At 37.5% G+C, this 16,058-nt stretch overlaps 1 pseudogene; it reads left to right on the plus strand.

The window, feature by feature from the left end:
- The first annotated feature begins 14,995 nt into the window (after positions 1-14,995).
- On the plus strand, positions 14,996-15,377 carry LOC134366694 (protein LLP homolog; annotated as a pseudogene).
- Positions 15,378-16,058: the final 681 nt, after the last annotated feature.

The raw sequence follows: 16,058 nt of genomic DNA on the forward strand, positions 1-16,058 counted from the left end.
CACAAAGAAGAAGGAACGAATTCTTCCTAGAGTCATCTGGAGAAGCTTCACAGAGCAGGTAACAGTTGACCTGGGTCTTGAAGTACGAGTACGAGTTTCTTTCTCCATGATCTGTAAATCTTAATGAACTCTTCTGCTTTCCTCTTTAGTTACATAACCAAATTCACATTCCAAATTGTGCCATCCTTGGGTTTTACCCTGTCCTTTGTTATTAACTCTAATTTCCACCCAATACAAAGTGGGAAGCCTAGAATCCCTCCAATATCTCTGGAGATTCTTGGTGAAGGCTGAGGGCTTTTTTCAGTCACCTCTGGATCCTATTCACTGTGACCGCTGAACCCTTGATCTTTGCCCTGAGGTTTATCACCTGAAGTAAGCCTGCCTCTCTTTTCCTGCATTTCTCCATGCAAATCCTGCATTATTGGGTCAGGGGGATTTCGCTGCCCCCAATAACTTTGACCTAGGACTGTGTGCTAAAGGTTTGAAGACATGGAAGGGAGGCAGGCTTGAGGGAAGAGTGGAGGCTGAGATCAAGCATATGAACCATTCACCAAGCCTTGTGCCTTAGCTGGATCCTAGGAGGAAGGAACACCTTTTCCTAATTAACCTAAACATGCTTTATGGGTTAGTGGCAGCCATAGGGGAGACCATACCCTAGTATAGATAAACAATCTCAGATTGAAGTTCTTAAAATATTTGTCACTTCTACCCCTGGTGGGATTGCCAGATGTAGCAAATAAAAATAGAGGACACCCGCTAAAGCTTGAATTTTTGATATATAAATATTTTTTGGTATAAGTATGTCCCAAGCAATATTTGGGATATGATTATACTAAAAATTATTCCTTGTCTACCTGAAATTAAGATACAAGATGTCCAGTTAAATTTGATCTGGCGATCCTAGTTGCAGACCTCCCTTATGCTTGTGATTCGGCTGTCCATTGTGCTGCACAGCCTCTTGCTCCAGTCTTCCACCTCTTCTCTTTCCCTCTCCAGCTCCTTTTCTTCCAACCACACAAATTCTTTTCATTTCTTATGTAAAGAAGTTTAGCTGGTAGCTTGGTCTCAGCCCAGACCATTCAGGCTTTGCCCAGGGGACTCATCTTCATAACCAAACATGGCCTTTGTCCTAAATGAGAACAGTTCTCTCCCAGAGAGGAATTCTACAGCCAGCTCAAAGTTGCAAGTTGCAAAGTTGTATATTCCTGTTCCTCAATATAGTTATGTAGCTGGAAATTGAGCAGAGTTCATGAGGGAGGGTTGATCCATTGTAATTACAATAATCGGCCTATCTTTCTTATGATGAACAAACAAATACATATGGTAACCTTTGTTGGGAAGATAATGCTACTCACATATTTTCAATCTCGCAATTAGTCATAGAGCCCAGAGTATTAAGACTGAGAGATTATTTCAGAGATTCTTTAGTCCGTACTTCTTCCTCAGTTTGCAGATGGGAGAACTGCAGCAAAGAGAGTGGCTGTGACTCGTTCAAGGTCACACAGCAAGCTCATGTTAGAACTTGGACTTTCCCTGGATTTGTTACACCTGTCTGAAAGAAAGTGAGCGGAAACACCGGGATCAAGCTTTATTAAAGGAAGAAAATCTGCCAGGCTTTACTCAAAGTGGCAGGCAGCCCAGGGCTGCCTTCAAAATGGAAGACAGCACTAGATGTGGGGGGCGGAAGAGCTTATATGGACTGATACAATCAAGGAGGGGCATTATGCTCATGTGGATCAGGGTGGAGAACTGCATCCTTGTCGAATTAAAAGGGGTTTCTGTTTAAGTCAGGAGGCTTCTCGTAAAGAGAAAGGGGGAGGGGCTTGGTGCTGGAGTGGAAGATGAGGCCGGTGGCTATTTTGTGCTTATTATGTGCACAATGGCACTGTTCACATCTAAAATCCATCACTGTCCTTGTTTGTCAGGATATACAAATAATTTGGCAAAATTTGCATTTTCCAAAGCACGATTCTCTTTCCCCTTAATTATGATTTTGTCTGGGGGTTAGTCTATACTGTGCTTCCCAGTTTATTACTTATTCAGCCTCCCTGGGGGAATAATCCTACATGGCATGTTCCTTCCCAGATCCTCACGCTCCTCTTTTCTGGACTTCATCATCAGCAGCAGCAGCAGCAGCAGGAAGTCAGCCTCCCTCTACCCATATGCCTGGTACTGCCGAAGAGTTGGATTTATCCCTGAGGATTTTGACATAAAAACAAAAACAAATGCCTTTGTGTCATCAGTTTCATTGCCATGAAGAGTAAGCTCTCTCTGAGTTGAAGTGCATATGTCTTCTCATTGTTAAAATATGCCAAGTGTGATTTCATACAGCAAAAAGGATCTCATGTCAGTGTGCAATGGTGCAGACATCACTAAGCTTCTCCCTCAGCTCTTCTCCTTGGAGCCATTACACAAGGGTCAGTCCTGCTGAGAATGTTTCCTTTTTGTCATTTATGTTTTTCCTAAGTTCATTGCCTCTGTAGATGTTAAACACTATTTCCTGACCTTTCTAAACTAGACTTGCTGCTAAAGAAAGCCAATCAGTCATATTGCAAAAAGGCTTAGCCTCTGTGACGGAAGACTTTAAATTTTCAGTTCTTCCTTGTTTTTAACCTCCCCCTGCTGGTGAAAAATAATTCACATAAATTCTGTTCAGAAGCTGAGCAAATTAAGAGGAGGGAATTTGTGTCTCATGGTAACAGAGTGCCTTCACTTACACACAGTTGCTAATTTTGCCTTCTAAATACAGAAAGAGAAATGAATATTTCTTCCATTAGCCATTACAGTTTGATCATCAGCTGGCTGCTGCTAAGAAGGAACCCAAGTTCTCTTGCACAGTGTATTTATATATAACTTATTACACAAATGTGAAATTCAATGGTCTATAGACTAGCACTGCCTTGTGTTCATCCCTTGGCATTTATGACATATTCCTGTGGCTGTTGGAACTATAATGAACTAAGGAGATAGGATGGTATAGCCTGCTTTTGGCCACCCTTTTTAACCTTCTGCTGCTTTTCATTGCTTTGGAACATGAAAATTAGATGCCTACACCTGTTAGAATTGTGCCCAAAATAAGACGAAGTCCAGAGTGAGTTTCTGGCACAAAGAAAGCACAAACACTCAGTAACTGTGCAATAAATAAATAGTAAAAAATCAGTACATTTTTAAAATGCCTATACTTTGTGAAATGTATTTTGGCTTCTTAGAACAATTTTCTCCTTTTTATATATCAGGTGACCTCCTCATGGTTGAAGTTGATAGATATGTAGCCTCCAGATAAGTTAGGTATTAATATGCTATTTATAATTTCTGGGACTTTAATTAAGGGGGGAAACAATGAGAAATTAAAGCTAGTATCATAGAAAACAATGTTTTCTATTTTAAAAATACATGACTGATATAGTTTGAATATGTTTTTCCCCTCAAAACTTATTTTGGAAACTTAATCCCCACTGTGACAGTGTTTAGAGGGTGGGAAATCCTATTATGGTAATTGAAAGGTGGGGCCTTGAAGAGGTGATTAGATTAGGTGATATATATGTAATATATAGATTACTAGGTGATTAGATGAAGACCACCCTAGTGAACGGATTAACCCGTTGATGGTTTAATGGTGGTCATGGTGTGGTTCTGATGGCTTTAAAAGGCAAACCAGTGAGGAGGTTAGTCTCTCTCTTGCTTCTGCCATTCTTGCCATGTGACAATCTGTCTTGCTGTGAAGAGTCACGACCAACAAGACCCTCACCAGATGTATTCCCAGGATTTTGAGCTTCCTATCCTTTGAAACTGTAAGCAATAAATATATTGATGATTCTTTATAAATTACCCAGTTTCAGGTATTTTGTTATATGCAACAAAAATGGACTCATACAGTGATCTTTTCCACAAGTTCAACTCTTCAGTGTACATCCATAATTTATATAAGCTCCTTTGCTGAGAAATGATGTAGGGGAGAAATGATGTCACTCAATGCTATTTCTTTAGCACCTACCACAGAAGCTGGCACACAGTGGCTGCTCAGTTGTTTATTGAATGACTGAATGGACAGAAAACATGCCAAAAAAATCAGAGTAAGAGAGCTCATTTTAGATTGGATTATCCATGAAGAGTTTATGGAGGATATAGTATTTGAAATGGACCTTAAAACATGCATATTCACATGTGAAAATTTAGAATGGGGTGCAGTTGGAGGTAATTTGCATCCAAGGGAAGCTATGTAGTATAATGATAAGAATATGAGACTTTGAGCCAGAAGATTTAAGCTCAAATCCAAGCTCTGCCACTTGTGTGGCATGTGTCAGTGGGTAAGTCACTGGACTTCTCAATGTCTCAGTTTCATCATGTATAAAATGGGGAGAATGACTCCAATCGCTTGACATGTTTGTTATGAACATTAGATGAGATGGTAGAGGGTATGTGACAATATCAAATGCAGTGCTCAAAAATGTGAATTTGAAGGAATAACAAAAATCAAAGAAGCATAGAGATATAAAATGGAGGGAATGTCTATTAATTGGTATTCTGGGTTAGTATAGGGTACAGTTGCAAAAGAAGTTAGATTCAGACTGTGTAGAGTTGTGCATTATGTGATTAAGAGTGTGGAAGAGCCTTTAAGTCTGTGTCATATATACTGACTTTTCTTAAAGGGGAAAAACAAATAAAACTCAGGCCTTTGGCTCATATCCAAAGTCTGTGACCTTCCCAATAGCTAAGGTTCACATTATTATTCTTTTATATGAAGGAAGCTTTGACTATGGGATTTACATTGTAGTCAATAAACATATATCCTGCTTCTGAAAGGAGTGTCGATCAGATAAGCAGAGCGTGAACCCTCATTATTCCCCAAAAAGCACAGTTATAGTGCCAAGTCACAATGTCATAGTCTTGTGGTATTGATAAGAAATTAACACACAACCTGCAAATAGTTAACTTAAACCAAAGAAATTAGATGTGGTGTTGAGAGAGGAGTGGCCAGAGATGACTCCTAGATTTTGAGCCTGGGATAAGGGTGGTGCTCTGAATGGACACAAACTTGTCTTGAGGAGTCGTAGTGTAGTTTCCGGGAAAGATGTATTTGCCTTAGACAGTTTGAGTTTGGGATGTTGCAGAAGGTGGTCTGTCAGCAGCCAGTGGAGGAAGAGTTTGTTAGAGATAATGGTTTAAAGTATCATTTGCATAAAGGCCACAATAGAAGTTGAGTGAGTTGTTCATTGCCACCTTTCTGATCCAGTTATTATGGCCCTTGATGTGCTTCCAAATAATAATAGTTAACTAATATTCTCTGAGCAGTCACTACGTGCCAGGCATTATTCTAAGTGCTTCACATGAATTATCTCATTTAATTCTCACAGTAAGCCTATGTAGTAGGTATTGCTATTATTCCCACTTTACAGGTAAAGAAACTGTGGCACATACACACAAGATCAAGTGATTTGCCCAGTGGAGCTATATCCAACCCAGTTCTGTCTGTGTGACTCCATCACTCAAGTTCATAAATACTTCCTGGGTAGGGTTGCCCAGTTAAATTTGAATTTCAGATAAACAGTGATTTTTAAAATCCTCAACACTTCAGCACCTTTGCCTTGATTTTCTTTAAATCACATCATGAGTGAATCATCACTAAGGAGAGTGAAACTACGGAAGAGTTAATGAGCATTAGGGACCCATCCACGGTGGGTGTGAAGAATGAAGGACAGGCTTTCCGGGTGGAAGGAATGACACATACAAAGACACCGAGGAGGTAAACATAAGCTAAGATTTCTCCTTGCTAAGTGCTTTTCTCCTTCCTCCCCAGTTCCCATTTTTCCCACCGAAATTGACTGAATAGCCTATGCTTTGGATGATTTCTCCTTCTCATTAAATCAATTCAGTCATTTTCAGTTGAGGTTTCTTTACCTTTCTGCTTATGTTGACAGGACTTTAAGAGAAAATTCTGAAAATGACTATTTCTTTTTTAACTTCCATCCATTTATATTCAAATGATATATTTTTAAAATTTATTTATTTTTCATTGTACCTGTTTATGGGGTACAGTTTGTTCTTTCAATACATGCATACATTGTATAATGATCTGATCAGAATAGTTAGCATTTTTATCACCTAAACGTTTATCATTTCTTTGTGTTTATAACATTCAAGATCCTTTTTCTGACTATCTTGAAATATACAATACAATGTTATTAGCTATTGTCACCCTAGAGCACCAGAACTTATTCTTCCTGTCTAACTGTAACTTGGTAACTTTGTACCAGTCTACCAACCTTTCTACCTAACTTTCCCCCTCCCCCTCCCCCTCCCTTTCTCTGCCTCTGCCACTATTCTACTCTTTTTCTCTGTTTTTTCTCTTTTTAATTTATTTTTCTTAATTGACCCATGATAATTGTATATATTTATGGAGTACAATATTATATTTGGGTACATTCATACTATGTGCAACGATCATACCAAGGTAATTGGTATATCCATCACCACAAACATTTGTGACTTTTTTATGTTAGGAACATTCAACATCATCTTGACTAGCTATTCAAAGATACACAGTACGTTGTTGTTAACTGCAGTCTCCCTATATTACTACAGAACACTAGACCCCATTCATCCTATCTCTCAATTTTGTATCCACTGATCGCCCTCTCCCCAACCCTCCTCCCCTTTCTCCCCACCAATCTCCAGTAACCACTACTCTACTCTCTACTTCTATGAGATTAACTTTTTCTACCTTCCACATATGAGTGGGAATATGTGGTATTTCTCTCTCTGTGCCTGGCTTATTTCACTTAACATAATTTTAGCCAAACTCATCCATGTTGCTTGCAAATGGCAGAATTTTTTCTTTTTTTGTGGCAGAGTAATATTCCAATGTGTGTATATGCCACATTTTCTTTATGCAATCACCTGTTGAAGGACATTTAGGTTGACTCCAACTCTTGGCTATTGTGAACAGAACCGTGATGAGCATGGGAGTATAGGTACCCCTTCAACATGTTGATTTGCATTCCTTTGGAGTTGCTGGATTGTACGGTAGTTCTTCTATCTGTAGTTTGAGAAACTTCCATGCTGTTCTCCATAATAGCTGTACCAATTTACATTCTCATCAACTATGTGTAAGAGTTCCTGTTTCTCTGTGTCCTTGCCAACCTTTGTTATTTTCTGTCTTTTTGGTAATAGCCATTCTAAATGGGGTGAAATGATTGTCTCATTGTGGTTTAGGTTTGCATTTCTCTGATGATTAGTGATGCTGAGCATTTTTTCATGTACCTGTTGGCCATTTGTATGTCTTTTGAAAAATGTCTATTCAGTTCCTTTGCCCATTTTAAAATTTGATTATTTGTTTTTTTACTATTGAGTTGTTTGAGTTCTTCACATATTCTGGATATGAATCTCTTGTTGGATGCATAGTTTGAAAATATTTTAACCCATTCTGTGGGTGGTCTTTTTGCTCTGTTTATGGTTTCCTTTGCTGTGCAGAGCTTTTTAGTTTGATATAATCCCATTTGTTAATGTTTGCTTTTATTCTCTGTGCTGCTGAAGTATTACTAATAAAATCTTTGCCCAGAAGTCTTTCCCCTATGTTTTCTTTTAGAAGTTTTATTGTTTTGGGTCTTACATTTAAGCCTTTAACCTATTTTGAGTTGATTTTGGTGTATGGTGAGATAAAGGGTTCTAGTTTTATTCTTCTGCATATGGATCTCCAATTTTCCCAGAACCATTTATTGAAGAGACTGTCCTTTCCCCAGTGTGCGTTCTTGGCTTCTTTGTCAAGAATCAGTTGGCCATAGGTACATGGATTTATTTCTGAATTCTCTATTTTGTTCCATTGGTCTGTGCATCTGTTTTGGGGTCAGTGCCATGCTACTTTGATTACTGTAGTTTTGTAGTATGTTTTGAAGTCAGGGAGTGTGATATTCCCCCCTTTGTTCTTTATGCTCAGGATAGCTTTGGCTATTTGAAGTCTTCTGTTGTTCCATATAAATTTTTGTATTGTTTTCCTATTTCTGTGCAGTATGTCATTGGTAGTTTGATGGTGATGGAACTGAATCTGTAGATCATTTTGGGTAGTGTGGTCATTTTGATGATACTGATTCTTCCAATGCATGTGCTTCGGATGTCTTTCCATTTTTTTGTGTCTTCTTTAATTTCTTTAATCAGTATTTTATAGTTTTCAGTGCAGAGATCTTTCACCTTCTTGGTTAAATGTATTCCTGGGTATTTTTGTTGTTGTTGATGCTATTATAACTGGGATTGATTTCATGATTTCTTTTTCTGCAAGTTCACTGTTGGTGTATAGAAATGTTACTAATTTTCGTATGTTGATTTTGTATCCTACAACTGTTCTGAATTTGTTTATCAGTTCTAGCAGTTTTTTGACAGAGTCTTAGGTTTCTCTCTATATAAAATCATGTCATCTGCACACAAGGACAGTTTATCTTCCTCTTTTCCAATTTGAATGCCCTTTATTTCTTTCTCTCGAATAATTGCTCTGGCTGAGACTTCCAGTAGTATGTTGAATAGAAATGGTGAGAGTAAGAATCCTTGTTTTGTTCCAGTTCTTAGGGGGAAAGATTTGAGCTTTTCTCCATTCAATATGATGTTAGCTGTGGGTTTGTCACATATAGCCTTTATTGTATTAAGATACTTTCCTTTTATACCTACTTTGTTGAGAGTTTGTATCATGAAGGGATATTAAATTTTATCAGATGCTTTTTCTGCATCTATTAAGATGATCCTGTTTTTTTTTCCTTTCATTCTGTTGATGTGATATGTTATGTTTATTGATTTGCATGTGTTGAACCATTACAACCTTGGGATAAATCCCACTTGATCATGGTGTATAATCTTTTTGATGTGCTGTTGTATTCAGTTTGCTAGTATTTTATTGAAGTTTTTGCACCTGTGTTCATGAGGGATATTGGCCCCTAGTTATCTTCTTTTGCTGTGTCTTTGCCTGGTTTTGGTATCAGGGTAATGCTGGCCTCATAGTATGAGTTTGGAAGAATTATGTCCACTTGAATTTTTTGAAATAGTTTAAGAAGTAGTAGCATTAGTTCTTTAAATGTTTGGTAGAATTCAGCAGTAAAGCCATCTGGTCCTGGGCTTTTCATTGTTGGGAGACTTTTTATCAGTGATTCAGTCTCATTACTTGTTATTAGTCTACTTAGGTTTTCTATTTCTTCTTGGTACAGTCTTGGTAGATCATATGTGTCCAGAAATTTATCCATTTCCTCTAGGTTTTCATATTTATTGGCATGTAGTTGTTCATAATAGTCCGTGATGATCCTTTGTATTTTTGTATTTTCTATTGAATTTCTGATTTTATTTATTTGAGTATTTACTCTTTTTTTCTTGAATATTCTGGCTAATGGTTTGTTGATTTTGTTTATCTTCTCAAAAAAACCCTTTTGTTTGATTAATCTTTTGTATTGTAGTTTGTCTCAATTTTTATTTCTGCACTGATTTTTGTTATTTCTTTTTTTTTGTCCTTAGGTTTAGTTTGTTCTTGCCTTTTTAGTTCTTTGAGGTGCATTTTATATGAAATCTTTCTATTTTTTTGATGTAGGCATTTATTGCTATAAACTTTCATCTTACTACTGCCGTGGCTGTATCATATAGGTGTTGTTTGGTATGTTGTGTTTCTGCCTTCATTAGTTTCAAGAAATATTTTTATTTTCTTCTTCATTTCTTTTTTGACCCATTGGTTATTCAAGAGCATGCTGTTTAATTTCCAAGTATTTGTTTAGCTTTCAAAGTTCCTCTTTGTTATTGATTTCTGGTTTTACTTCATATGGTCAGATAAAATAGTTGATATGATTTTTAGTTTCTTGAACTTTTTGAAACTAGTTTTGTGACCTAGCATAAGGTCAGTCCTGGAGAATGGTCCATGTGCTGATGAAAAGAATGTATATTCTACAGCTGTGTGATGAAATGTTCTGTAAATGTCAGTTAGGTTCATCTGGTTTATGGAGCTGTTTAAATTTGATATTTTCCTGTTGATTTTTTGTCTTGATGATCTGTCTGACAGTGGTATGTTAAAGTCTCCAGTTGTTATTATGTTGGTGTCTATCTTTCCCTTTGGATCTAATAACTTTTGCTTTATATATCTGGGTGCTCCAGCGTTGTGTGCATATATATCTATAATTGTTATATCCTCTTGCTTTATCATAATATAGTGCCTTTCTTTGTCTCTTAGTACAGATTTTGATTTAAAGTCTTTTTAAATCTTATATAAGTATAGCTACTCCTGCTCACTTTTGTTTTCCATTTGCATGGAATATCATTTTCCATCCCTTCACTTTCAGTCTATGTGTGTCTTTGTAGTAAGGTGTGTTTCTTATAGGCAGCATATGGATGGGTCATGTTTTTTTTCTAATCTGTTCGTCAGTCTGTGTCTTTTAATTGGGGTATTTAATTTTGTTTACATTCAGGGTTAATATTGATATCTGACATCTTGCTCCTGTCATTTTGTTGGTTGTTTTCTGATTGTTTTGTATATCCTTTGCTTCTTTCTTCCTCTCTTATTATTTATCCTTGCAGTTTGGTGGTTTTCTGTTTTGATAAAATTTGGTTTCTTTCTCTTTCTAACTTGTGCATCTACTCTACTGGTAAGTTTTATATTTTTAGGTGTTTTCATGATGGTTGTTATTGTTCTTTCTCTTCTAGATGTCAGACTCATCTAAGCATTTCTTGTAAGTCTAGTCTGGTGGTGAATTCCCTTAAATTTTGCATGTCTGAGAAAGTCTTTATTTCTCTTCATTTCTGAAGGATAGCTTTGCTGGGTATAGTCTTCTTGGCTGGCAGTTTTTTTCTTTTGGGACTTTGAATATATCATCTCATTCTCTCCTGGCCTGTAGGGCTTCTGCTGAGTAGTCTGCTGTTAGTGTAATGGGCATTTCCTCATAAATGACTTGATTTTTTTCTCTTGATGTTTTTAGAATTCTCTCTTTGTCTTTAACTTTGGATAGATTGACTACAATGCATCTTGGAGAGGACCTTTTTGGGTTGAACCTATTTGGTGATCTTTGAGCTTCCTGGATTTGGATGCTCATATCTTTCTCAAGACTAGGGAAGTTTACAGCTATTATTTCATGAAAGAAGTTTTCCATATCTTTTTTGTTTTCTTCTCCTTCTGCAATGCCCATAATTTGAATATGTGTTCACTGAGTAGTATCCCACAGATCTCGTAAGATTTGTTCATTCTTTTCTATTCTTTTTTCTTTTTCTTTGTCTCACTGTGTTTTTCAAAACTGCTATCCTCAAGATCAGAAATTCTTTCTTATGCTTGATCTAGTCTGTTGTCAAGATTCTCAAATGTATTTCTTATTTCATTCAGTAAGTTCTTTAATTCCAATATTTCTGCCTGATTTTTTAAAATGATATCTGTTTGGTGAATTTCTCATTCTGATCATGAATTGCTTTCCTGATTTGGTTGAACTGTTTATCTGTATTCTCTTATACGTCAGTGAGTTTCCTTAAGATCATTAAATTGAATTTCTTTCCCATCAAGTCAGCAGTTTCTGATTCTTTGGGATCAATTACTGAGCTTATTTTGTTTTTGTGGTGGTGGCATGTTACCTTGCTTTTTCATGTTTCTTGTTTCCCTGCATTGACAACTGAGCATCTGGTGGAACAGTCAGCTCTTTCAGTTTTGTTGAGTGGTTTGGATGAGGAAAGACTTTCACCTGCAGATGTGTCCTAGGCTGTCAATTAGGTAGAGTGCAATGGCTTTGTTCAGGATGGATGCAGTAGTGTAGACTGCATAGTTTCTTCAGCTGTAATCCACTTCTGCTATGTCTGTGAATGACTATGCGACCTATGCTTGGGAGTTTTTTGGTGGCAGTGGTAAAGCTTTGCCAGGGGAAGAATCGCTGGGTTGGTTCACAGGCCAGGAGTGGGTCAGTCATCTTGGGAGCTGACTTACTGGCATGTGGTTGCTGGATTGATTCTCAGGCTGGGGGTGTGGCTGTGTGGTGTGTTGGGGTCTTTGGGACTGGTTTGCCAGTGGCAAAGGCACCATACTACTTCTTTGACTAGGGGTGAGCCTGCCAGGGGCATGTCAGCCAAGCTGTTTCTCACTCAAATATGTGTGCATGTATTGGCTCTAAGACCTGGGGATGGGTCTTCCAGGGGCATGACAGCTCAACTGTTTCTGTGAGCCAGGGGAGTGGGTGCACTTTGGTTTAGCTTGCTGAGTGTGGGTCTGCTGATTGCCCCTCTGCTGTGCCACTTCTCAGGAAGTGGGTGAGGCCACTAGGTGGGGCTGCAGTGAAGGGACCTATCCACTTGCTTTTTGGGTGGCAGGCAGGGCTGCTAAGCAGGCCAGCAGTGAGGCGACCCAACCAGCTGCTTCCCAGTTGGTGGACAGGGCCACTAGGAAGGCATGCAGTGAGGGGGCCTGTGTAGTCACTTCCCCATTTGTGGGCAGGGCTGCTAATCAGGCCTGCAGTGAGGAGGCCAGTCCAGCCACTTCTGGGACTGTTGGTAAGGCTTCTAGGTGGAACTGCTCAGGAGGGCACTGGTACACTTTATTTCTGCCAGCTAAGGGTGTATTCATTAGGGTAGAGACCCGTAAGCTGTTTCTCCAGGTTCGGAGCTCAGGCACGCACAACTCAGTCTGCTGGTGGGGCTGGGGGTTAGGGATATAGTGCACGTCAGGCAGACCTAAGATCATATGTGGGAAGCCAAACATAGTCTACATCCCACCTTTTGGCATGGTTGGGGCTTCTATAAGAGTTTCTGCCTGTAGTGGACTGAATTATGTCCCCCCAAAACTCACTGAAGCTTGAATTGTGTCCCCCAAGTTTTATGTATTAGAAACTTGGTCCCCACTGTGACTGTAAAGAGGGTGGGAAATCCTATTATGGTAATTGAAAGGTGAAGCCTTAAAGAGCTGATTGGATTATAGAACAATGCAGTAGTGAATGGATTAAAAATGGTGGTCAGGGGTGTGGTTGTGAGGGCTTTTAAAGAAGAGGAGAGTCTTTCTTTTTCTCTCTTGCTCTCTCTGCTTCCACTGTCTTGCAATGTGAGACCCCTGGGTCGCTGTTGCCACCACCAGATGGTCTTTGGACTTCCCATCCTCACAGACTGTAAGCAATAAATTTTGTTTTCTTTATAAATCACCCAGTCTCAGGTATTTTGTTGTTAGCAACATAAACAGACTAACACTTCCCTAGTCAGGATTTGTTTTAGTGTCTTGTATATTCCCTGTCTAGCTCATTAGTGAGGCTTAAAATTGAGAGAGAGAGAGAGATGACAGATAGATAGATAGAAATAGGGCACAGTAACTCAACAGAAGGCAAGGACTAGCACTTTATATCAGTTCAACAGGCATTTATCCTCAGAGAGTAATACAAGGAACATTTAACACTCAAGATATCAGTAAACAGATTGATGCAGCTTCATGTCACTGCGAACTATATCAGAGGTATGAAAAATCTATAGCTAATTGAAAAACCCTGAGTGCTCTTGCTTACGATCAAAAAAGCTTTCATTAACATCTTTAATCTGTGTAATAAAATCTCTATTTTTCATGCCTTTATTGTTGTTTAAACCAGTAATCAAAATCTCAAGAGAACACAATGAATTAGAATGTGACCTAGAATCAAGAGTGAAGAGTCATTAATCAAAAAGGGAGATTATTTGGGGAACAGAAATGATTTGAATACAAAAGAAAATAGCTGCTTATTGACAGAAATATACAGTTATAACTATCATTTCATTGGTTATATAAGCCATGGAACAAATCAAGAGCCCAAATCGTATCACAAAGAAATTTGACCCAACATTGGGGTATCCAGATATATAAAACAACTGCTATTATATCTAAGGGGAGAAATAAACCCCAACACAGTAACAGTTGGGGGCCTTAACATGCCGCTCTTAGCATTGAACAGATCATCTAGACAAAGAACCAGCAGAGAAATATTGGATTTAAACAACACTGTAGACCTAATTGACTTGACAGACATACACAGAACATTTCATCCAACAGTGATGGATTATATATTCTTCTCATCAGCACACAAATCATTCTCCAGGATAGATCACATGTTAGGTCAGAAATTAAGTCTCAATAAATTTAAAAGACTGAAATCATATCAAGTATATTTTCAGACCACAATGGAATAAAATTAGAAATTAACAACAAACAAAACTATAGAAACTATACAAATTCATGGAAATCAAACAACAAATAAAGCAGGAAATCAAAAAATTCCTTGAAATTAATGAAAATACAAGAACAACTTAACAAGACTTATGGGAAACTGCAAAGTTTTTTGCAATAAGTTCTTACCTCAGAAGAATGGAAAGACTTCAAATAAACAACCTAATGTTAAATCTCAAAGAACTAGAAAAACAAAAACAATTTAATTCCCAAACTAGTAGAAGGAACAAAACAAGATCAGAGCAGAACTAAATGAAATAGAGACCAAAAGAATGATACAAAAAATAAATGAAACAAAAAGTGGGTTTTTTGAGAGGATAAACAAAATAGACAAGCCATTAGCCAGACTAACTAAAAAAAGAGAGAAGACCCAGATAACAAAAATCAAAAATGAAAAAGGAGACATTGCTACTGATACCACAGAAATATAAAGAGTCTTTAGAGACCATTATGAACAACTATATGCCAACAAATTCAAACACTTGGAGGAAATATTAAATTTCCAGACATATACAAACTACCAAATCTGAACCAAGAGGAAATATGAATCCCAAACAGACCAATAACAAGCAGGGAGATTGACACAGTAATCAGCAATCTCCCAACAGAGAAAGGCTCAGGATCAGGTGGCTTCACTGCTGAATTCTACCAAACCTTTAAAGAAGAATAAACACCAATCTTTCTCAAACTATTCCAAAAAATTGAAACAAAGGCCATTCTCCCAAGTTCATTCTATGAGGCCAGCATCACCCTGATACCAAAATCAGACAAAGACACAAGAAAAAAAGGAAGTTAGGTGGCACAAGCATTTTTGTGTTTCTCAGATAAAACATGGCTAACAGCTTACAGAGTAAGTGGAAATGGAAGATGCATGCTGAAAAGAGAAAAAAGAATGCACCCGAAGAGCTCAGCAGACTTAAAAGTATTCCCAAGATAGAAAGTAATGTTATAATGAAAGATTTTCAAGAGATAGCAACTGTGGTGGAACCCAAACATTGCCAAGAGAAAATGCAACATATGGTGAAAGATGAAGAAGATGACATGAAAATGGAGACCGATATTAAGAGAAACAAAGAGTCTTCTAGACCAGCCTGGATAGTACCCAATATGGATGAACCAGAGGCAAAGAAAAAGGCTGAAGGCAAAGCAAGAGAAATGAAAAGGGAAAAGCAAAGCAAGAGCAGTGAAGGCAGCGAAGGGTTTGGCCTGGTAGACTTTTAAAAACTTGGACAATGCCTTTGATTAGAATGTATACCCTGACTTCAGCTCCCACCAAATGAAAACTATTTGTATTTGTATTTCAACTTGGATTTTTTTTTTCAATTCAAACCCAACATTACTTCTCATTTTGTTTTGGGAACATGAATAAAGTATTTTCTTTGATGAATGAAAGCTATACTGATATTCTAATTGGATGCTGCCCAATATAGAGGTATTATCAGACATCAGAATTCTATCAAGTATTAATATGGTTATAATTGTTTGTTCTTACAACTTGGTAATTATAGTCAGTAAAGATAATATACTGACAAATTTGAGTGAACACAGATTTAAAGAAAGCTGTTATGCAATCATATTTAAAAATATAACATCATTGGATCTTATAAACAATACTTGTTTGAAGTTTTAATTTTGTATAATTCAGAATAAAAGATTTTGTGTGTCAAAAAGAAAAAGAAAGTTGCAGACTTAATATCCTTGATGAACATAAATGCAAAAATCCTCAACAAGATATTAGCAAATGAAATAAAACAGCACATCAAAAATTATACACCATGATTAAGTAGGATTTGTCCCAGGGATACAAGGATGGTTCAACATATGCAGACCAATAAATGTGATACATCATATCAACAAAATCAAGAACAAAGACCATATGATTATCTCAATGGAT

This window comes from Cynocephalus volans, chromosome X (assembly GCF_027409185.1).
Source record: "Cynocephalus volans isolate mCynVol1 chromosome X, mCynVol1.pri, whole genome shotgun sequence".
NCBI classification, from domain to species: Eukaryota; Metazoa; Chordata; class Mammalia; order Dermoptera; family Cynocephalidae; genus Cynocephalus; species Cynocephalus volans.